This window comes from Triturus cristatus, chromosome 3_2, assembly GCF_964204655.1.
Source record: "Triturus cristatus chromosome 3_2, aTriCri1.1, whole genome shotgun sequence".
In the NCBI taxonomy this organism is placed as follows: Eukaryota; Metazoa; Chordata; class Amphibia; order Caudata; family Salamandridae; genus Triturus; species Triturus cristatus.
Genome location: NC_140584.1, coordinates 1,114,464,824 through 1,114,488,258, shown reverse-complemented (window position 1 = coordinate 1,114,488,258; position 23,435 = coordinate 1,114,464,824).

Below are 23,435 nucleotides of genomic sequence, written 5' to 3'. Positions count from 1 at the left end.
TGGGCACTGCTGGGAGGACTCTGCACACACCCCTCTCATGTCTGGGCACTGCTGGGAGTGATAGGCACCCACCCCTCCTGTGTCTGGGCACTGCTGGGAGGACTCTACACCCACCCCTCCTGTGTCTGGGCACTGCTGGGAGGACTCTGCACACACCCCTCCTGCGTCTGGGCACTGCTGGGAGGACTCTGCACCCACCCCTCCTGTGTCTGGGCACTGCTGGGAGTGATAGGCACCCACCCCTCCTGTGTCTGGGCACTGCTGGGAGGACTCTGCACCCACCCCTCTCATGTCTGGGCACTGCTGGGAGGACTCTGCACCCACCCCTCCTGAGTCTGGGCACTGCTGGGAGGACTCTGCACCCACCCCTCCTGTGTCTGGGCACGGCTTGGAGGACTCTGCACATACCCCTCCTGTGTCTGGGCACTGCTGGGAGGACTCTGCACACACCCCTCTCATGTCTGGGCACTGCTGGGAGGACTCTGCACCCACCCCTCCTGTGTCTGGGCACTGCTGGGAGGACTCTGCACCCACCCCTCCTGTGTCTGGGCACTGCTGGGAGGACTCTGCACACACCCCTCCTGTCTCTGGGCACTGCTGGGAGGACTCTGCACACACCCCTCCTGTCTCTGGGCACTGCTGGGAGGACTCTGCACACACCCCTCTCATGTCTGGGCACTGCTGGGAGGACTCTGCACCCACCCATCCTGTGTCTGGGCACTGCTGGGAGGACTCTGCACCCACCCCTCCTGTCTCTGGGCACTGCTGGGAGGACTCTGCACACGCCCCTGCTGTGTCTGGGCACTGCTGGGAGGACTCTAAACCCACCCCTCCTGTGTCTGGGCACTGCTGGGAGGACTCTGCACACACCCCTCCTGCGTCTGGGCACTGCTTGGAGGACTCTGCACCCACCCCTCCTGTGTCTGGGCACTGCTGGGAGTGATAGGCACCCACCCCTCCTGTGTCTGGGCACTGCTGGGAGGACTCTGCACCCACCCCTCTCATGTCTGGGCACTGCTGGGAGGACTCTGCACCCACCCCTCCTGTGTCTGGGCACTGCTGGGAGGACTCTGCACACACCCCTCCTGTGTCTGGGCACTGCTGGGAGGACTCTGCACCCACCCCTCCTATGTCTGGGCACTGATGGGAGTGATAGGCACCCACCCCTCCTGTGTCTGGGCACTGCTGGGAGGACTCTGCACACACCCCTCTCATGTCTGGGCACTGCTGGGAGTGATAGGCACCCACCCCTCCTGTGTCTGGGCACTGCTGGGAGGACTCTGCACCCACCCCTCCTGTGTCTGGGCACTGATGGGAGTGATAGGCACCCACCCTTCCTGTGTCTGGGCACTGCTGGGAGGACTCTGCACCCACCCCTCTCATGTCTGGGCACTGCTGGGAGGACTCTGCACCCAACCCTCCTGTGTCTGGGCACTGCTGGGAGGACTCTGCACACACCCCTCCTGTGTCTGGGCACTGCTGGGAGGACTCTGCACCCACCCCTCCTGTGTCTGGGCACTGCTGGGAGGACTCTGCACACACCCCTCCTGTGTCTGGGCACTGCTGGGAGGACTCTGCACCCACCCCTCCTGTGTCTGGGCACTGCTGGGAGTGATAGGCACCCACCCCTCCTGTGTCTGGGCACTGCTGGGAGGACTCTGCACACACCCCTCTCATGTCTGGGCACTGCTGGGAGTGATAGGCACCCACCCCTCCTGTGTCTGGGCACTGCTGGGAGGACTCTACACCCACCCCTCCTGTGTCTGGGCACTGCTGGGAGGACTCTGCACACACCCCTCTCATGTCTGGGCACTGCTTGGAGTGATAGGCACCCACCCCTCTTGTGTCTGGGCACTAATGGGAGGACTCTACACCCACCCCTCCTGTGTCTGGGCACTGCTGGGAGGACTCTGCACACATCCCTCCTGCGTCTGGGCACTGCTGGGAGGACTCTGCACCCACCCCTCATGTGTCTGGGCACTGCTGGGAGTGATAGGCACCCACCCCTCCTGTGTCTGGGCACTGCTGGGAGGACTCTGCACACACCCCTCCTGCGTCTGGGCACTGCTGGGAGGACTATGCACCCACCCCTCCTGTGTCTGGGCACTGCTGGGAGTGATAGGCACCCACCCCTCCTGTGTCTGGGCACTGCTGGGAGGACTCTGCACCCACCCCTCTCATGTCTGGGCACTGCTGGGAGGACTCTGCACCCACCCCTCCTGTGTCTGGGCACTGATGGGAGTGATAGGCTCCCACCCCTCCTGTGTCTGGGCACTGCTGGGAGGACTCTGCATCCACCCCTCCTGCGTCTGGGCACTGCTGGGAGGACTCTGCACCCACCCCTCCTGTGTCTGGGCACTGCTGGGAGGACTCTGTACACACCCCTCCTGTGTCTGGGCACTGCTGGGAGGACTCTGCACCCACCCCTCCTGTGTCTGGGCACTGCTGGGAGTGATAGGCACCCACCCCTCCTGTGTCTGGGCACTGCTGGGAGGACTCTGCACACACCCCTCTCATGTCTGGGCACTGCTGGGAGTGATAGGCACCCACCCCTCCTGTGTCTGGGCACTGCTGGGAGGACACTACACCCACCCCTCCTGTGTCTGGGCACTGCTGGGAGGGCTCTGCACACACCCCTCCTGCGTCTGGGCACTGCTGGGAGGACTCTGCACCCACCCCTCCTGTGTCTGGGCACTGCTGGGAGTGATAGGCACCCACCCCTCCTGTGTCTGGGCACTGCTGGGAGGACTCTGCACCCACCCCTCTCATGTCTGGGCACTGCTGGGAGGACTCTGCACCCACCCCTCCTGCGTCTGGGCACTGCTGGGAGGACTCTGCACCCACCCCTCCTGTGTCTGGGCACTGCTTGGAGGACTCTGCACACACCCCTCCTGTGTCTCGGCACTGCTGGGAGGACTCTGCACACACCCCTCTCATGTCTGGGCACTGCTGGGAGGACTCTGCACCCACCCCTCCTGTGTCTGGGCACTGCTGGGAGGACTCTGCACCCACCCCTCCTGTGTCTGGGCACTGCTGGGAGGACTCTGCACACACCCCTCCTGTCTCTGGGCACTGCTGGGAGGACTCTGCACACACCCCTCCTGTCTCTGTGCACTGCTGGGAGGACTCTGCACACACCCCTCTCATGTCTGGGCACTGCTGGGAGGACTCTGCACCCACCCATCCTGTGTCTGGGCACTGCTGGGAGGACTCTGCACTCACCCCTCCTGTCTCTGGGCACTGCTGGGAGGACTCTGCACACACCCCTCCTGTGTCTGGGCACTGCTGGGAGGACTCTACACCCACCCCTCCTGTGTCTGGGCACTGCTGGGAGGACTCTGCACACACCCCTCCTGCGTCTGGGCACTGCTGGGAGGACTCTGCACCCACCCCTCCTGTGTCTGGGCACTGCTGGGAGTGATAGGCACCCACCCCTCCTGTGTCTGGGCACTGCTGGGAGGACTCTGCACCCACCCCTCTCATGTCTGGGCACTGCTGGGAGGACTCTGCACCCACCCCTCCTGTGTCTGGGCACTGCTGGAAGGACTCTGCACACACCCCTCCTGTGTCTGGGCACTGCTGGGAGGACTCTGCACCCACCCCTCCTGTGCCTGGGCACTGCTGGGAGTGATAGGCACCCACCCCTCCTGTGTCTGGGCACTGCTGGGAGGACTCTACACCCACCCCTCCTGTGTCTGGGCACTGCTGGGAGGACTCTGCACACACCCCTCTCATGTCTGGGCACTGCTTGGAGTGATAGGCACCCACCCCTCTTGTGTCTGGGCACTAATGGGAGGACTCTACACCCACCCCTCCTGTGTCTGGGCACTGCTGGGAGGACTCTGCACACATCCCTCCTGCGTCTGGGCACTGCTGGGAGGACTCTGCACCCACCCCTCATGTGTCTGGGCACTGCTGGGAGTGATAGGCACCCACCCCTCCTGTGTCTGGGCACTGCTGGGAGGACTCTGCACACACCCCTCCTGCGTCTGGGCACTGCTGGGAGGACTATGCACCCACCCCTCCTGTGTCTGGGCACTGCTGGGAGTGATAGGCACCCACCCCTCCTGTGTCTGGGCACTGCTGGGAGGACTCTGCACCCACCCCTCTCATGTCTGGGCACTGCTGGGAGGACTCTGCACCCACCCCTCCTGTGTCTGGGCACTGATGGGAGTGATAGGCTCCCACCCCTCCTGTGTCTGGGCACTGCTGGGAGGACTCTGCATCCACCCCTCCTGCGTCTGGGCACTGCTGGGAGGACTCTGCACCCACCCCTCCTGTGTCTGGGCACTGCTGGGAGGACTCTGTACACACCCCTCCTGTGTCTGGGCACTGCTGGGAGGACTCTGCACCCACCCCTCCTGTGTCTGGGCACTGCTGGGAGTGATAGGCACCCACCCCTCCTGTGTCTGGGCACTGCTGGGAGGACTCTGCACACACCCCTCTCATGTCTGGGCACTGCTGGGAGTGATAGGCACCCACCCCTCCTGTGTCTGGGCACTGCTGGGAGGACACTACACCCACCCCTCCTGTGTCTGGGCACTGCTGGGAGGGCTCTGCACACACCCCTCCTGCGTCTGGGCACTGCTGGGAGGACTCTGCACCCACCCCTCCTGTGTCTGGGCACTGCTGGGAGTGATAGGCACCCACCCCTCCTGTGTCTGGGCACTGCTGGGAGGACTCTGCACCCACCCCTCTCATGTCTGGGCACTGCTGGGAGGACTCTGCACCCACCCCTCCTGCGTCTGGGCACTGCTGGGAGGACTCTGCACCCACCCCTCCTGTGTCTGGGCACTGCTTGGAGGACTCTGCACACACCCCTCCTGTGTCTCGGCACTGCTGGGAGGACTCTGCACACACCCCTCTCATGTCTGGGCACTGCTGGGAGGACTCTGCACCCACCCCTCCTGTGTCTGGGCACTGCTGGGAGGACTCTGCACCCACCCCTCCTGTGTCTGGGCACTGCTGGGAGGACTCTGCACACACCCCTCCTGTCTCTGGGCACTGCTGGGAGGACTCTGCACACACCCCTCCTGTCTCTGGGCACTGCTGGGAGGACTCTGCACACACCCCTCTCATGTCTGGGCACTGCTGGGAGGACTCTGCACCCACCCATCCTGTGTCTGGGCACTGCTGGGAGGACTCTGCACTCACCCCTCCTGTCTCTGGGCACTGCTGGGAGGACTCTGCACACACCCCTCCTGTGTCTGGGCACTGCTGGGAGGACTCTACACCCACCCCTCCTGTGTCTGGGCACTGCTGGGAGGACTCTGCACACACCCCTCCTGCGTCTGGGCACTGCTGGGAGGACTCTGCACCCACCCCTCCTGTGTCTGGGCACTGCTGGGAGTGATAGGCACCCACCCCTCCTGTGTCTGGGCACTGCTGGGAGGACTCTGCACCCACCCCTCTCATGTCTGGGCACTGCTGGGAGGGCTCTGCACCCACCCCTCCTGTGTCTGGGCACTGCTGGAAGGACTCTGCACACACCCCTCCTGTGTCTGGGCACTGCTGGGAGGACTCTGCACCCACCCCTCCTGTGTCTGGGCACTGCTGGGAGTGATAGGCACCCACCCCTCCTGTGTCTGGGCACTGCTGGGAGGACTCTGCACACACCCCTCTCATGTCTGGGCACTGCTGGGAGTGATAGGCACCACCCCTCCTGTGTCTGGGCACTGCTGGGAGGACTCTGCACCCACCCCTCCTGTGTCTGGGCACTGATGGGAGTGATAGGCACCCACCCTTCCTGTGTCTGGGCACTGCTGGGAGGACTCTGCACCCACCCCTCTCATGTCTGGGCACTGCTGGGAGGACTCTGCACCCAACCCTCCTGTGTCTGGGCACTGCTGGGAGGACTCTGCACACACCCCTCCTGTGTCTGGGCACTGCTGGGAGGACTCTGCACCCACCCCTCCTGTGTCTGGGCACTGCTGGGAGGACTCTGCACACACCCCTCCTGTGTCTGGGCACTGCTGGGAGGACTCTGCACCCACCCCTCCTGTGTCTGGGCACTGCTGGGAGTGATAGGCACCCACCCCTCCTGTGTCTGGGCACTGCTGGGAGGACTCTGCACACACCCCTCTCATGTCTGGGAACTGCTGGGAGTGATAGGCACCCACCCCTCCTGTGTCTGGGCACTGCTGGGAGGACTCTACACCCACCCTTCCTGTGTCTGGGCACTGCTGGGAGGACTCTGCACACACCCCTCCTGCGTCTGGGCACTGCTGGGAGGACTCTGCACCCACCCCTCCTGTGTCTGGGCACTGCTGGGAGGACTCTGCACCCACCCCTCCTGTGTCTGGGCACTGCTGGGAGGACTCTGCACACACCCCTCCTGTCTCTGGGCACTGCTGGGAGGACTCTGCACACACCCCTCCTGTCTCTGGGCACTGCTGGGAGGACTCTGCACACACCCCTCTCATGTCTGGGCACTGCTGGGAGGACTCTGCACCCACCCATCCTGTGTCTGGGCACTGCTGGGAGGACTCTGCACTCACCCCTCCTGTCTTTGGGCACTGCTGGGAGGACTCTGCACACACCCCTCCTGTGTCTGGGCACTGCTGGGAGGACTCTACACCCACCCCTCCTGTGTCTGGGCACTGCTGGGAGGACTCTGCACACACCCCTCCTGCGTCTGGGCACTGCTGGGAGGACTCTGCACCCACCCCTCCTGTGTCTGGGCACTGCTGGGAGTGATAGGCACCCACCCCTCCTGTGTCTGGGCACTGCTGGGAGGACTCTGCACCCACCCCTCTCATGTCTGGGCACTGCTGGGAGGACTCTGCACCCACCCCTCCTGTGTCTGGGCACTGCTGGGAGGACTCTGCACACACCCCTCCTGTGTCTGGGCACTGCTGGGAGGACTCTGCACCCACCCCTCCTGTGTCTGGGCACTGCTGGGAGTGATAGGCACCCACCCCTCCTGTGTCTGGGCACTGCTGGGAGGACTCTGCGCACACCCCTCTCATGTCTGGGCACTGTTGGGAGTGATAGGCACCCACCCCTCCTGTGTCTGGGCACTGCTGGGAGGACTCTGCACCCACCCCTCCTGTGTCTGGGCACTGATGGGAGTGATAGGCACCCACCCTTCCTGTGTCTGGGCACTGCTGGGAGGACTCTGCACCCACCCCTCTCATGTCTGGGCACTGCTGGGAGGACTCTGCACCCAACCCTCCTGTGTCTGGGCACTGCTGGGAGGACTCTGCACACACCCCTCCTGTGTCTGGGCACTGCTGGGAGGACTCTGCACCCACCCCTCCTGTGTCTGGGCACTGCTGGGAGGACTCTGCACACACCCCTCCTGTGTCTGGGCACTGCTGGGAGGACTCTGCACCCACCCCTCCTGTGTCTGGGCACTGCTGGGAGTGATAGGCACCCACCCCTCCTGTGTCTGGGCACTGCTGGGAGGACTCTGCACACACCCCTCTCATGTCTGGGAACTGCTGGGAGTGATAGGCACCCACCCCTCCTGTGTCTGGGCACTGCTGGGAGGACTCTACACCCACCCCTCCTGTGTCTGGGCACTGCTGGGAGGACTCTGCACACACCCCTCCTGCGTCTGGGCACTGCTGGGAGGACTCTGCACCCACCCCTCCTGTGTCTGGGCACTGCTGGGAGTGATAGGCACCCACCCCTCCTGTGTCTGGGCACTGCTGGGAGGACTCTGCACCCACCCCTCTCATGTCTGGGCACTGCTGGGAGGACTCTGCACCCACCCCTCCTGCGTCTGGGCACTGCTGGGAGGACTCTGCACCCACCCCTCCTGTGTCTGGGCACTGCTTGGAGGACTCTGCACACACCCCTCCTGTGTCTGGGCACTGCTGGGAGAACTCTGCACACACCCCTCTCATGTCTGGGCACTGCTGGGAGGACTCTGCACCCACCCCTCCTGTCTCTGGGCACTGCCGGGAGGACTCTGCACACACCCCTCCTGTCTCTGGGCACTGCTGGGAGGACTCTGCACACACCCCTCTCATGTCTGGGCACTGCTGGGAGGACTCTGCACCCACCCATCCTGTGTCTGGGCACTGCTGGGAGGACTCTGCACCCACCCCTCCTGTTTCTGGGCACTGCTGGGAGGACTCTGCACACACCCCTCCTGTGTCTGGGCACTGCTGGGAGGACTCTACACCCACCCCTCCTGTGTCTGGGCACTGGTGGGAGGACTCTGCACACACCCCTCCTGCGTCTGGGCACTGCTGGGAGGACTCTGCACCCACCCCTCCTGTGTCTGGGCACTGCTGGGAGTGATAGGCACCCACCCCTCCTGTGTCTGGGCACTGCTGGGAGGACTCTGCACCCACCCCTCTCATGTCTGGGCACTGCTGGGAGGACTCTGCACCCACCCCTCCTGTGTCTGGGCACTGCTGGGAGGACTCTGCACACACCCCTCCTGTGTCTGGGCACTGCTGGGAGGACTCTGCACCCACCCCTCCTGTGTCTGGGCACTGCTGGGAGTGATAGGCACCCACCCCTCCTGTGTCTGGGCACTGCTGGGAGGACTCTGCACACACCCCTCTCATGTCTGGGCACTGCTGGGAGTGATAGGCACCCACCCCTCCTGTGTCTGGGCACTGCTGGGAGGACTCTGCACCCACCCCTCCTGTGTCTGGGCACTGATGGGAGTGATAGGCACCCACCCTTCCTGTGTCTGGGCACTGCTGGGAGGACTCTGCACCCACCCCTCTCATGTCTGGGCACTGCTGGGAGGACTCTGCACCCACCCCTCCTGTGTCTGGGCACTGCTGGGAGGACTCTGCACACACCCCTCCTGTGTCTGGGCACTGCTGGGAGGACTCTGCACCCACCCCTCCTGTGTCTGGGCACTGCTGGGAGTGATAGGCACCCACCCCTCCTGTGTCTGGGCACTGCTGGGAGGACTCTGCACACACCCCTCTCATGTCTGGGCACTGCTGGGAGGACTCTGCACCCACCCCTCCTGTGTCTGGGCACTGCTGGGAGGACTCTGCACACACCCCTCCTGTGTCTGGGCACTGCTGAGAGGACTCTGCACACACCCCTCTCATGTCTGGGCACTGCTGGGAGGACTCTACACTCACCCCTCCTGTGTCTGGGCACTGCTGGGAGGACTCTGCACACACCCCTCCTGTCTCTGGGCACTGCTGGGAGGACTCTGCACACACCCCTCCTGTGTCTGGGCACTGCTGGGAGGACTCTGCACACACCCCTCCTGTCTCTGGGCACTGCTGGGAGGACTCTGCACCCACCCCTCCTGTCTCTGGGCACTGCTGGGAGGACTCTGCACACACCCCTCCTGTCTCTGGGCACTGCTGGGAGGACTCTGCACCCACCCATCCTGCGTCTGGGCACTGCTGGGAGGACTCTGCACACACCCCTCCTGTCTATGGGCACTGCTGGGAGGACTCTGCACACACCCCTCTCATGTCTTGGCACTGCTGGGAGGACTCTGCACCCACCCCTCCTGTGTCTGGGCACTGCTGGGAGGACTCTGCACACACCCCTCCTGTGTCTGGGCACTGCTGGGAGGACTCTGCACCCACCCCTCCTGTGTCTGGGCACTGCTGGGAGTGATAGGCACCCACCCCTCTGTGTCTGGGCACTGCTGGGAGGACTCTGCACACACCCCTCTCATGTCTGGGCACTGCTGGGAGTGATAGGCACCCACTCCTCCTGTGTCTGGGCACTGCTGGGAGGACTCTGCACCCACCCCTCCTGTGTCTGGGCACTGATGGGAGTGATAGGCACCCACCCTTCCTGTGTCTGGGCACTGCTGGGAGGACTCTGCACCCACCCCTCTCATGTCTGGGCACTGCTGGGAGGACTCTGCACTCACTCCTCCTGTGTCTGGGCACTGCTGGGAGGACTCTGCACACACCCCTCCTTTGTCTGGGCACTGCTGGGAGGACTCTGCACCCACCCCTCCTGTGTCTGGGCACTGCTGGGAGTGATAGGCACCCACCCCTCCTGTGTCTGGGCACTGCTGGGAGTACTCTGCACACGCCCCTCTCATGTCTGGGCACTGCTGGGAGGACTCTGCACCCACCCCTCCTGTGTCTGGGCACTGCTGGGAGGACTCTGCACACACCCCTCCTGTGTCTGGGCACTGCTGAGAGGACTCTGCACACACCCCTCTCATGTCTGGGCACTGCTGGGAGGGCTCTGCACTCACCCCTCCTGTGTCTGGGCACTGCTGGGAGGACTCTGCACACACCCCTCCTGTCTCTGGGCACTGCTGGGAGGACTCTGCAGACACCCCTCCTGTGTCTGGGCACTGCTGGGAGGACTCTGCACACACCCCTCCTGTCTCTGGGCACTGCTGGGAGGACTCTGCACCCACCCCTCCTGTCTCTGGGCACTGCTGGGAGGACTCTGCACACACCCCTCCTGTCTCTGGGCACTGCTGGGAGGACTCTGCACCCACCCCTCCTGCGTCTGGGCACTGCTGGGAGGACTCTGCACACACCCCTCCTGTCTCTGGGCACTGCTGGGAGGACTCTGCACACACCCCTCTCATGTCTTGGCACTGCTGGGAGGACTCTGCACACACCCCTCCTGTGTCTGGGCACTGCTGGGAGGACTCTGTACACTCCCCTCCTGTCTCTGGGCACTGCTGGGAGGACTCTGCACACACCCCTCTCATGTCTGGGCACTGCTGGGAGGACTCTGCACACACCCCTCCTATTTCAGGATATGTACGCTTAGAACATACACGGGTGGGGGTACGCTCCATGCATACGCGGGTGGGGGTACGTGGGTGAGGGTACGTATCGTACATACACGGTTGGGGTGGGGGTACTGTGCGTACATACACGGTTGGGGTGGGGGTACGCTCCATACATACGCGGGTGAGGGTACGTGTCCTACATACGCGGTAGTGGTGGGGGTACGTGTCGTACATACACGGTTGGGGTGGGGGTACGCTCCATGTATATGCGGGTGAGGGTACGTGTCGTACATACACGGTTGGGGTGCGGGTAGGGTCCGTACATACACTGTTGGGGTGGGGGTACTCTCCATACGTCCGCAGGTGAGGGTACGGGTCGTACTTACACTGTTGACATGGGGCACGCTCCATACGTCCGCGGGTGAGTGTACGGGTCGTACTTACACTGTTGGGGTGGGGGTACGCTCCATACGTCCGCGGGTGAGGGTACGGGTCGTACTTACACTGTTGGCGTGGGGGTACGCTCCATACGTCCGCGGGTAAGGGTACGGGTCGTACTTACACTGTTGGCGTGGGGGTACGCTCCATACGTCTGCGGGTGGGGGTACGGGTCGTACTTACACTGTTGGGGTGGGGGTACGCTTCATACGTCCGCGGGTGAGGGTACGGGTCGTACTTACACTGTTGGCGTGGGGGTACGCTCCATACGTCTGCGGGTGAGGGTACGGGTCGTACTTACACTGTTGGGGTGGGGGTACACTCCATACGTCCGCGGGTGAGGGTACGAGTCATACTTACACTGTTGGGGTGGGGGTACGGTCCGTACATATGCGTCCCCACGCTATGTGATGCTTGTGCGGGCCGTACCCAGGTCTTTGCCATTGGGTACGGCCGTCCCGCCATTGTTGGGATGACGTAGGTCTGGGCGGGGTACGACTCGTACCCACGCTCTTAAGGCGTGGGTACGGGACGTACCTGTATGGTTGTGTTGCCGGTTCGCGTCATCAGGCACTTCCATTGTGGCGTCCGCTGGCTTTGCTGGACACGCCCCCACCCCCTCGTAGTGACCAGGGCCTGGGGGTCAGGTATGTCCAGGGCATGTGTGCTGTGTGACTTGGGTGGGGGTTTTGTGGCCTGCCCCTGCTCCTGCCCGCCCCCCCATTTCCCCCCTCCCTTTGTTGTTCTGACCTTCTGCGGCGTCTGCGTCGTAACCTGTAGAGGAGGTCAACTGCTATGAGGGCCGGGAGGACATGTAGGTTCGGGTCCATGTCTGTCCGTCGCATACAGGTACTCCTTGTTCGCGTCGTCCTGATTTCCCGGCAGTTTTTGGCTGTCGGAAAATATTCACCGTGCGGGATGACGTCGGTGCGAATCGTGATTCCTGGTTCGTGAATGGCAGGCTGCGTGCGTCCCGACGTCGCGTCGGCGCTTTCCCGGATCACATTTGTATGGTTTTTTTAGTCTGTCGGGCTTTTTTACGAATCGTACGGAACTGTTGCGTCCGTGCGAATCGTACTTCCATGTTTGTATTTTGGTACGACCGGGTACGCGTCGGACGGAGAATATGCCCTGTCCGACGGTTCGTACCCGGTTTTTACCGGATCGTAATCGGCACCTTAATGTTCCCCTTGTAGATCCCCAGCCATATAGGATAACATTGCAATAGTGTATGAATGCACAACTATTGCTAGGAATCAAAGTAAAAGATACCATTCAAGGACTTTGGAGAATGGTATTGATAAATCAGAAAGAAGTTCTAAGAATTTCTTGACTGTAAGCCAAAATTCAGCCTTCTTGTGGCCTTCCCTGATTGGTCAGAATTAACAAGATTAGCTTTGATGAAGTGATAAGTGACTCACCTGGAGAGAGGCTATCTGTTTGAGAGAGCTCTGCTACTCAGGAATGCCTTAACAGGGGTGAAGTGTTGTAAAGCACGAGCTGCAAAGGAGAAATAGGACAGGCAGGAAAGGCCAGGTCCATCTACCCACAAGTCCCTTTGAACCAGCCAGATGGCAAGCTAAAGCAGGAATTTGCAGACGATAGGGGGAGGTGAGCTATGGAAAAGAACAATGCTGGAGGTTGGTTTCACTAGTTCTTGATCCTCTTCTGACAATTCAGCCATACTGAATTATGAAGGAATAGTGCTTTCTGGGAGAAGATTAGACCACACTTTGGAGGAAGTGGTCATGCTCTGGGGTGTTGCCCTGAACCACATTGGACAGGAATACTCTCCTGACTAAACACAGAATAAATATGTGAGAGGTGCAGAGCCTCTCAGTTCTGCTGCTTGAAACTAAATTAAGACTTGCCAAGCTGGAAACTTGATTTGCACCATCAGGCCCTGCATTCTGACTGACTGCAGCTGCTGTATTATCTGGAACTACAGCCCTTTGGATAGGCCTTGCTTCAAGAGCAATAAAGAGTGGTCTCCCTGAAAGATACAAGTCAACAGAGCTCACTTGGACCATCACTACAAAGAATCCCCTGCCTGGAGTGCGTCCTGTAGATTTGTAATGGTTTTGTCCAGGTGCATTGTGGGAATTGTGCTCTCAAACTTTCAAAGACCATCTTGGAGCTTCCAGACCCTTGAATTGTGTTTTGGACCCTTTGAACCCTCTAGTGGAACTTCAGGAAGAACTTCTAGAAGTTTGGAGAAGTGTGGAGCAACTTTGGAAAAAGCTCCACCCGAGAGCCAAGCCGGCGATCTTCAACCGTGAGCTGGTCTGAGCTGCCGGTTCGGCCCGCTGAAAAGCTCAGCAGGTACGAGTTCCAGAGTTTGCCCGGGAGCTCCCTGGAAAGCATTTTGGCAAAATGTCACCAAATCCTGGACTAATGAAGAGCATCGAGGGACCCCAGCAAAAAAAGTTCCAGAAACTTTTTTAAGTCAGAAGGTTAAATGTCGACCGAGGCCTACCTCGAGGGGTATCCAAGTAGGTCTCCATCATGATTGGCCTGAACTTTGTCCCGGTCAAGTGCGACCAGATGTTACCATAATGGCACTTTAGGTTTCTGAGTGCCAGTGACAGAATCACATTTACCACTACTAATAACCCACTTTTCAACAGCTTCCTCTAAACGTGAACATTTCTTCCTACATGACAAAGTTCCTGTGTGGCACTAAGAGTGTATCCGTAGCCTGAAAGATGCTGTTAAAAAGCAGAACACCAAGTATTGTTAAATGTGTTTTGAGAAAATAAGCTTTATTCCACTATACAGGGCTTCATCAGTCCAAGGGTGGAAGTACTGTATAATGATGCATTCTGCCTCTCAACTTGCCTTCACACATTCTCTTTCTATCTGCATGCGAGGGTAATCCTTGGTCATCCAACCTCTTCCCTCCCAGCCCTCTAAGTAGTTTACACAAAAGGGAAAGAATGTCAATGGGCTGGATGAAAGGAGAAAAGAGCAGGGCCATTCTGCCTGCTTCCTCTCGCTCTCCTGATTAAGTAACCCTGATCTACTCCAAATCTCTTATTTCTAATTCATTAATTTTTAAGGCACTTCTTCAAACGTTAGCGCCTGATTAATTTGTCTTCGTTTATCACTCTTGTTCCAACACTAGGACCTAGGTTTCGAAAAGTTTTGTGCTGGCATTCATGAGACACTTATGTCCATATTTACAAGGGTTTTGGGTTGGGTTTGTGTTACTTTTTTATGAAAATTTGACACAAAATAATTTTTGGTATTTAGCCAACAAAAATTACTATTTGCATTGGTTTATTAGGAAAAGTAATGCCAACTAACGCAAAGCTCTGCGTTGTGTTACTGTGCATCAAGTGGGCATCAATGGGTGTTACAAGGGCATTCCTGTGCACCCACCCATGGTTTTTGACAAAAAAGCGCAATCTACTAACAATAGTAGATAGGGTTTTGTGCCAAAGAATAATACACCTTGAAATGTTATTTCCAGTTTCTTTTCAGTCTTTGCATCTGAGCTTCACTGTACAGAACACATTCAACGACGGAAAGGTTTCAAAGCTTGTGTAGGTCTAGTATTTTGTACTGGAATGTAATCCTTCTAATGCAAAACCTGTGCTAGACTCACCATCACAGGCTTGCACCAAAGTGTGTGTGACGCACAACTGCCTGGCTGTGCACTGGAGCATGAAAGAGTGGTAGATATATAGATTTAGCACTCTCTTCCTGTCAAGCAACACAGTGCAGCAACTTTGGGTGCTGCTCTGCTTTGTGTGACAGGTATGTTAATCTGGGACAGGGTGTGACAAAGAGGCATAAACACCAGTGATATATCAACTGTCACAAGCAAAAACTATTTTGTGCCTAAATTTGCCCGCATGCCAAAACCTCTTTACTTCTCCTCCATGCTAAAGGACGCAGTGGGGTTTGTCTGGGCAGGTCAATGCAAAAAACACCGGGGCAGATTTACAATAACTGGCGCATCCCTGCATATTAGCAGGGATGCGCCAGTTATTGTGCGTCACGGCTCCGCCACCATGGATGCGCCGCATTTACAATGCGGCGCACCATGGGGCAAAAAACAGACAGATGCGTGACGCATCTGTGCCGTAAAAGCAGCGCATTGCTGGAGTTGCGTCGCAAGCGCGACGCAGCTCCAGCAAGGCCCTGGGGTGCCCTTTCTTTACAATGCTGCCTCAATCCTTACACCTGCTTCAGGCAGGCGCAGGGTTTTGACGCAGCACTGGCTCAAAAGTAACTTGTAGATTTCACTCAGCCACTTTAGGAGGCGTTCCTGCGACGGAACGCCCCCCTCTGCGCAGGAACACCTACCTCTGGCGCAGCGCTTTACAACGTGACGCATCTCCCAGATGTGTCACGTTGTAAATACTCCATAGCATGGCGCTGGTTTTGCGCCGCCGCTGCATCACAAAAGTGACGCAACAACGGCGTAAAAGAGGCGCAAGGGGCTTGTAAATCTGCCCCACATTTTCTACCATAGTAGTGTAGCTTGACTTTGCTCCAAATTTAAACGGTAAGTAACAGAAGGATCAAGCATGGGGTCAAGTGATGAATTGGCTGATAAACCTATGTATAAAAATGTCCTTTACCGTACACCACACGTCAGACCCCTGTTCTCTTGTGTACAAGCAGGGATTTGTACTCAGGGGCAGACCGGAAGTACACATCCATGGTTAGACTCTGCTAGCTTTGACTTGCGAACAGATTCACAATCAGTAGAAGACTTAGTAATATGCAAAGCAGCGAGATTAAGCATGAGCACTGGAGATGATGTCATCGGCGGGTGACTATTACTAAATCCGTTGCTGCTCTATTGTCTGTCCTTCACGCATCGATGCAATTTTTCACGCCCTGCTCGGTTGCGTGAAAGACGTGAAACTGGGCCTTCACTTCAAGCAATAGGTTACATGCAGAGATGTTTTAAGGCGTGGGCAAAGTGGACCCTGGCTCAGGGCCCCAGCTTTTCAGGGGGCTCCTATTAGAGCATGCTCTGGTCTGCCCTGATGAGCTTGAATGATTCTTAAACAGTTTGTTTTATTTATTTTTGATGTGGTTGATGTGTGAGAGGCTAATAGGGATGTTTTGCAGAGAAATGTTGGGGCATATTCTCAAGGATCTTTCGCCGAGTTATCAGCACTTTATCGCAGCCAAAATCACGATCAATATATCGCCCCATTCACAAGCTGGTGCTAACAGCGCATATTATCAGTTTACCTGCGATAGCAGTCGCAAAAAACATCGCCACAGATGACTCCGGCAACTAACGCTAATGATATGCAGAGTAGGCGTTCCCGTGCAAGAATCCACAACACCACCACTCCGTAACATTCATAACGACCAGCCAGATCAGCAATAAGAACTCGAAACATGTGATGAGGTGTGTTAGCTGCAGGATTTTAACACCTGCTCTTATCTGGTGTAAAGTCAGATGACAACCGGCACCAGACAAGGCAGCACAGCCCAGAGCCACACATGAAGAACAACAGATGCCCTGGAGCAACTGAACACGCAGCCCAGAGCCCCAATAGGGCAACAACACCCACCACCACCTCCCCTGCGCCCTACCCCGGCCCCCCCCCCTCCCCCCTTTGGACAGAGATGTTGCACATCAACTCTATGAAATCCAGAACCAAACAATTCGCCTGAAGTTGCACAATCACAATACCTAACATACATGTGTGGTCAGAAAAAGTAGAAACATACATTCATCTTAGAATATCCAAATAATTTGTTTATAATAGAATAAACCCGAGACAACAATTCTGAAGAGTCATGGCGGGTCTTTTCAGGACATTCTGTAAGTCACAGTCTGCAAGACAAAAATCTAGATAAGAAGGTGTCATGCGCTCATCAAAGTACAGAAAGAGAGAGCGAAAGAGAGATAGAGAGAAAGAGAGAGAAAGAGAGGAAGAACGTGAGGGAGAGAGATAAAGAGAAGAAGAGAGGGAGAGAGAGAGAGAGGGAGAGAGAGAGAGATTGAGAGAGCGAAAGAGAGAGAGAGGGAGAGAGAACGAGAGAGAGAGGGAGCAAGAAAGAGAGGGAGAGAGAGAGATAAAGAGAGGAAGAGAGGGCGAGAGAGAGAGAGAACGAGAGAGAGAAAGAGAGAGAGAGAGAGAGAGAGAGAATGAGAGTAAGAGAGAGAGAGAGAGAGAGAGGGGGGAGAGAGAGAGAAAGAGAGGGAGAGAGGAAGAAAAAGAGAGAGAGAGAGAGAGAGAGATAGCGGGAGAGAAAGTGCCTACATTGCAGACCCAGTCCTCACTGCTCACCTGCTGCCACCGGAGTGTTTCCAACCACATGCCAATATACTCTGCAGTCCCCCAGGTCCCTTATCTAAAGCAGTTTCCAGAGACATGAATGGCTGAGCCCATACAGTTGCACACGCCATCATCGCTTGCCTGCCCCTGCACACACAGGCTGCTGCACCCCAGCCCCTCCCTCCCCCCAGCGTTGATTGCCCGCAACCAGGCCTCACTGTTCACCTTCCGCCACAAGCGTGTCTCCAAGAGGGCCCACCACATGCCGGTGCAAGCTCCAAGCCCGGGGCCTGCGACCATGCACCTGCCACATCATGCAGCCCCTCACCGGGGGCCACCAGGTCACACACTTGATTCTGGGTCTTGATTTTGGAATGGCAGAGATCACATCAGTGCACACGGCCTCATCGCAGGCTGCACACCCGCTCAGCTCTTGAGGTGCCACTAAGTCTGTGAACCGCGAGGCAATGTCACTAATCCGTACCAGTCCAGACAGCCAGGATGACGCATCATCACAGGATGCACACCAGCTCAGCACTTTAGGTGCCCCTACCTTAGTGCACCGAAAGACACCGTCCCGTGGCAGTGTGCCTGTGCCTGCCGCAGTGTATCCGGTGCCACCAAGTCTGTGCACCGCAAGCCATGGACCCTTTAAGATTGAGTCTCGTGGTGCGGACGCCATCATGTCACCCCGGCACTGGGCAATGTGAGGTGGCAGGGCTCTCACCCTTCATGCACAAATGATAACCACACAGAGACACCCAGTTATAGAGTGGAAATGGCGTCCAGCATGTGCGCCAGGCCCTTTTTATTGGCAGGGTCACATGTACTGTGACGGCTGTGCTGGATGGGTGTGGTGTGGATGTAAACCAGCAGTGAGGGAGTGGCTGTGGCATGCTGACAACTAGACCTGTGAGCAGCAGATCTCTACAGGGAAGACCTAGGACATGTAGGGTTGTCCCCCCCCTGTGAGCATAAGTGGAGTGGGCTGGCCTTGCGTATGCCAGTCCAGCTTAACGGTGTGAACAATGACCTCGGGCTCTGGGCATGGTTCCGTCCTGGGCTGAACAAAGAAGTAACTAATGCGTGTGTCTCCGTTGTAGTGTCGGCGCTGGAAAGCAATCGGCAATGTGTCACCCTGTGACCCAAGTCCCACAACATGAGCAACATGGACATAAGGGGGAATCACTGACCCTACATTCATCCATACTGCCACACTTGAAAGATCATAGACATGACACATCTGTGTGAACATGAATGTTTATTGCACATTCAGTAGAGTATTGAAGCTGGAGCAGTACAGGGCCATGAAAACCTCACTTTACATTGTTGGCGCGTGGAGGGCCAGACACAATTCTTTAGGGAATGACAAGTTTATCGGAAGAGGAAGAGTCCAGTCCGCAGTCTGATAGCTGTGTCATTAGTGACCAAACAGAATATGGCAGTCCATGTCGAGGTTCAAGGTGAGTGTCAGAGAGTGTCTTGGGGGACAGTGGAAGGTGATGATGCAGAGGGCAGAACCAAGCAGAAACAGGCCATATGGCGGAGATGAATGCTACTGCATCCTTCTGACCACGAAGGCAGATTCATCCACATCTTTGTCCTCTGCTGTTGAATGTGCCTCACATGTGGGTCATGGTGTTCTGTCTCCAGCACTGTGTGGCAGTGACACCTCAGGGGCCAGAGGTGATATATCTGCCACACTGTGTGGCACGGACACATTAGGGGCTGGAGATGTGGATGGAGGGTTAGCAGCAGCATGCATCAGCACCAGGCCTTGTGGCAGCAATGCAATGAGGAGGGTCTTTAGGGCATTGAGGGACCCAGCTACCTCTTGCTGGTGTGCAGCTGTGGTAGCCGCTCTTTCCGCCCATGTCCGCTCCTTGTTCTGCATGATCCTCCGCATGTGTCCCAACTCCCGGGTGAGATTGCTGGAGCCACTCTGACTAGATAGTCATTCTTGTCTCAGAGTCTGGACTCTGTCGATGTCAGCCATGGTTCATTAGAGAGCATGGAGCGGACTGTGGGTGTCCATTAGGGACTGTGAGTGGTCCCTGATGGGACTTAGACACCCACGTGTGGCGTCTTGTTTGGCTGCCATGCGGTCGAACCCCTCCTGCACCTGTTCAGCCAGCTTCTCCAGGCACCCCAACACATGGCGTTGAAAGGCCATGTGTTCGTCGTTGGGGCCCTGGGAGGCAGCTGTGGTGGTAGGTGCTGCCTGCTGTGTGTTCTGTGCAGAGGGTGGGTTCTCCTCATAGCATCTGGGCTGTCCTGCTCCTAGAAGTGGGCTGTGGAGGCTCTCCACAAGCTGTTGGAGGGCGTCAGAGTCGAGGGTGTGGTGGTCCTCTTCATCATCATAGAAAAGAGGTTTGGCCTGCTCTGCAGGAGGTGTTGGATTTCCCGCTGCAATGTGAAGGGGAGATGCTGTATACCATTGTGTTCACATGTATGTTGACGCATTGTATATGTTTACATTCAGACTGCATGACAGTGAACATTGTGACTTTTTGGGGGTAGCTGCCTATTTGATGTGGGACAGTGGGCATTCTGACAGCATCACAGATGTGTGTTTGTACTTGTACATTGTCAACTCACATTTCCCTGCAATGCCATATGTGATTGGCCAGTTTCTACACACAAGCGGCACCAGTTGTGTCCGCTGTTCTGTTGTGGACGTGTTGCAATATGTGCCACATCGTTGTCAATGTTGATGTGCTCTGCATGTAATGTGTGTGTGCCGCATTTTGGGGGAGTCGCCCCTGCAGCTCTGATTTAGCTGCCCCTTATCCCTTACATGTGGTGTGCCTCTGACTTCTGTGCCTATACAGTGCTGAGATGTTGCATACTTGGGTGCATTGGTCTCTTGGTGGGAGTTGGGGGTCTGGGGCATGGTTTGTCCAAAGATGTGCTATGCTTAATTGTGCATGTGTGACATTGTACCCATCTCCCCCCGTCCCCCCAGTCCCTGGTTGTTACTCACCCTGTTGCTTTTGTGTCCGGTCACGTTGAGCAGTTTCCGGGCCAACAACTCCTGCCAATCAATCAATCAATCAATCAATCAATCAATCAATCAGGGTACTTGTGAAGCACGCTACTTACCCGTGAGGGTCTCAAGGTGCTGAGGGGTGGGGGGGTGCCGCTACTGCTCGAAGAGCCAGGTCTTGAGGAGTCTTCTGAAGGCGAGTAGGTCTTGGGTCTGTCGTAGGTGGGTTGGGAGGGTGTTCCAGGTTTTGGCGGCGAGGTAAGAGAAGGATCTGCTGCCGGCGGTCGTACGTTGGATGTGGGGGACATCTGCGAGGGCGAGGTTGGCGGAGCGGAGCTGGCGGGTGGGGTTGTAGAAGCTGAGTCTGCTGTTCAGGTAGGCTGGTCCGGCGTTGTGGAGTGCTTTGTGTGCATGGGTGAGGAGCTTGAAGGTGATCCTCTTGTCGATGGGGAGCCAGTGCAGGTCTCTCAGGACGGGGGAGATGTGGCTGCGGCGTGGGGCGTTGACGATCAGTCGGGCGGAGGCATTTTGGATGCGTTGTAGCCGCCGTTGGTGTTTGGCTGGGATTCCTGCGTAGAGTGCATTGCCATAGTCCAGTCTGCTGCTGACGAGGGCCTGTGTCACTGTTCTTCTTGTTTCGGTCGGGATCCATTTGTAGATCCGGCGGAGCATGCGTAGGGTGTTATATCAGGAGTTGGAGACGGCGTTGACTTGCTTGGACATGGAGAGGGAGGAGTCGAGGATGAATCCTAGGTTGCGTGCGTGGTCGGTTGGTGTCGGTGCTGTCCCCAGACCGGTCGGCCACCAGGAGTCGTCCCAGGCTGAGGGGGTGGGTCCGAGGATGAGGACCTCCGTCTTGTCCGAGTTCAGTTTCAGGCGGCTGCTCCTCATCCAGTCGGCGATGGCCTTCATGCCCTCGTGAATGTTGGTTTTGGTGGTATGAGGGTCCTTGGTGAGGGAGAGGATGAGCTGGGTGTCGTCGGCGTAGGAGATGATGTTGAGGTTGTGGTGGCGGGCCACTTGTGCGAAGGGGGCCATGTAGATGTTGAACAGCGTCGGGCTGAGGGATGAGCCTTGGGGGATGCCGCAGATGATGTAGGTGGCTTCTGACCGGAAAGGTGGGAGACGGACGCTCTGGGTTCTGCTGGAGAGGAAGGACGTGGTCCAATCAAGGGCCTTCTCTTGGATTCCGACTTTTTGGAGGCGTGTCTTTAGGGTGCGGTGGCAGACCATGTCGAATGCGGCTTGCAGGTCCAGGAGGATGAGGGCTGATGTTTCGCCATTGTCCAGTTGGCGTCTGATGTCGTCTGTGGAAGCAATGACGGCTGTCTCGGTGCTGTGGTTACGTCTGAATCCGGATTGGGACGGGTCCAGGATGTTGTTGTCTTCGAGGTGGCGGGTCAGTTGGATGTTTACGATTTTCTCAATGACCTTTGCCGGGAACGGGAGCAGGGAGATGGGTCGGAAGTTCTTGAGGTGCGTGGGGTCGGCCTTGGGCTTTTTGAGGAGGGCGTTGATTTCAGCGTGCTTCCAGCTTTCCGGAAATGTCGCTTTTTCGAAGGAGATGTTGATGACCTTCCGTAGTTGGGGTGCGATGGCCGCTTCTGCTTTGTTGAATACGTGGTGTGGGCACGAGTCTGGCGGAGATCCTGAGTGGATGGAGTTCATGATCTTGCGTGTATCGTCGTCATTGGTGTTGAGGTTCTGGACTTATAAGAGTCCAGAGGTGTCAGGGAAACAACACCCGAAGACCCCTGAGTTCCGCCTGTCCCGGTGCACAAATAAACAGAGACACAGGCTTCTCGATGGTGGCGTCAAAGACCAAGGTTTATTTACTGCAGGGACACAGAAATCATAGGAACCACACAGAGGCAGAATCTACGAGACTGTTCAAATTGCATTAAGTGGGTTACTCTTTAAATACACGCAAAATGTCTTTAGGCTACATTACACGAATATTTCTCATGCCCAACCCGGTATCCTAAACAAACAGTAAATTTGACATCAAACAATAATTAGTCTTAGGTTTTCGGTATTCGATCAGGTCCTCTCGACAGTTTTCCATTCTTTGCCCGATCCTCCCCATCATAAAAATCATAACCTCCCCATTGTAAAAGCCCAGAAGGAAAGGAGCAGAGCCAGGTGCAAAGGATTGAAATGTAGGATAAGAGGTGTTTATGGATCATAAACGGGCATGGCTACCGTCTTCGGCCTTTCAGTCAGGACAACGGACACGAGAACCAGTACAGCAGGACTGGCCTCAGGCAAGGGAGGTAGCTTGATTCTGCCTAGTCATGCAGCGTCAGCCTTTCTCGGGGCTCGAGCTTACGTGTCCTTAACAAGGTGACTCTGCCGGGGTCATCGTCCGTTCATTGACTATGTGAGGGCAAGAAACAAAATGGATGCCGTAACTAAAATGGATGCCACGACTTTACCACAGAGTGCCCTATTTCTCAGTGAATTCATGCTAGTTGTGTAGCGAAAACACTGTCGTGCATACAATGGATCTTTTGCGGTTCATTGGTACCGAAATCGTGTCAGTACTACGATACCGAATTCACGGGTTCGGATCGCTACAGAACCTCAGACCGTCCTTTTGCCCTTACATAGGCAATAACTCACTCTATGTCAGAGTCCATTTCTCTGTTCATCAGGTCACTGATATGTTGTTGGAGCATTACTCTATCCCGTGGCGTATTTCTAAAAACAGGTGGTCTTCTTACGCATGTAGAAATGCAGAGATTACATAAGGCAGGACCACACTGAACAATGAGACAGCACGAAAATAAAAATACTAATGCAACACCAGTGACTATCAGAACCTTCCATCCCCACGCAGACAACAGGCTCCAGAACCATCCCATTAATGACCAGTCACCTTCCTCTACATGAATGGAGTCAGAAATCTTATGTAACTTAGAGATGGCCTTTTATACTGTTGGCGCATTATCTGGAATAAAAACGCAGCAACTTGATTGGATCATCTTACATACTCCACCTCGATCTGCAAGTAACACGTCAAGGACCATACGGTTCTGTAACGTCATGAGGCGATCCGCTTGAAGCTCAGCTGTCAGGTTACTAAGAGTACCCGCCGTTTCAGTGATAGTGG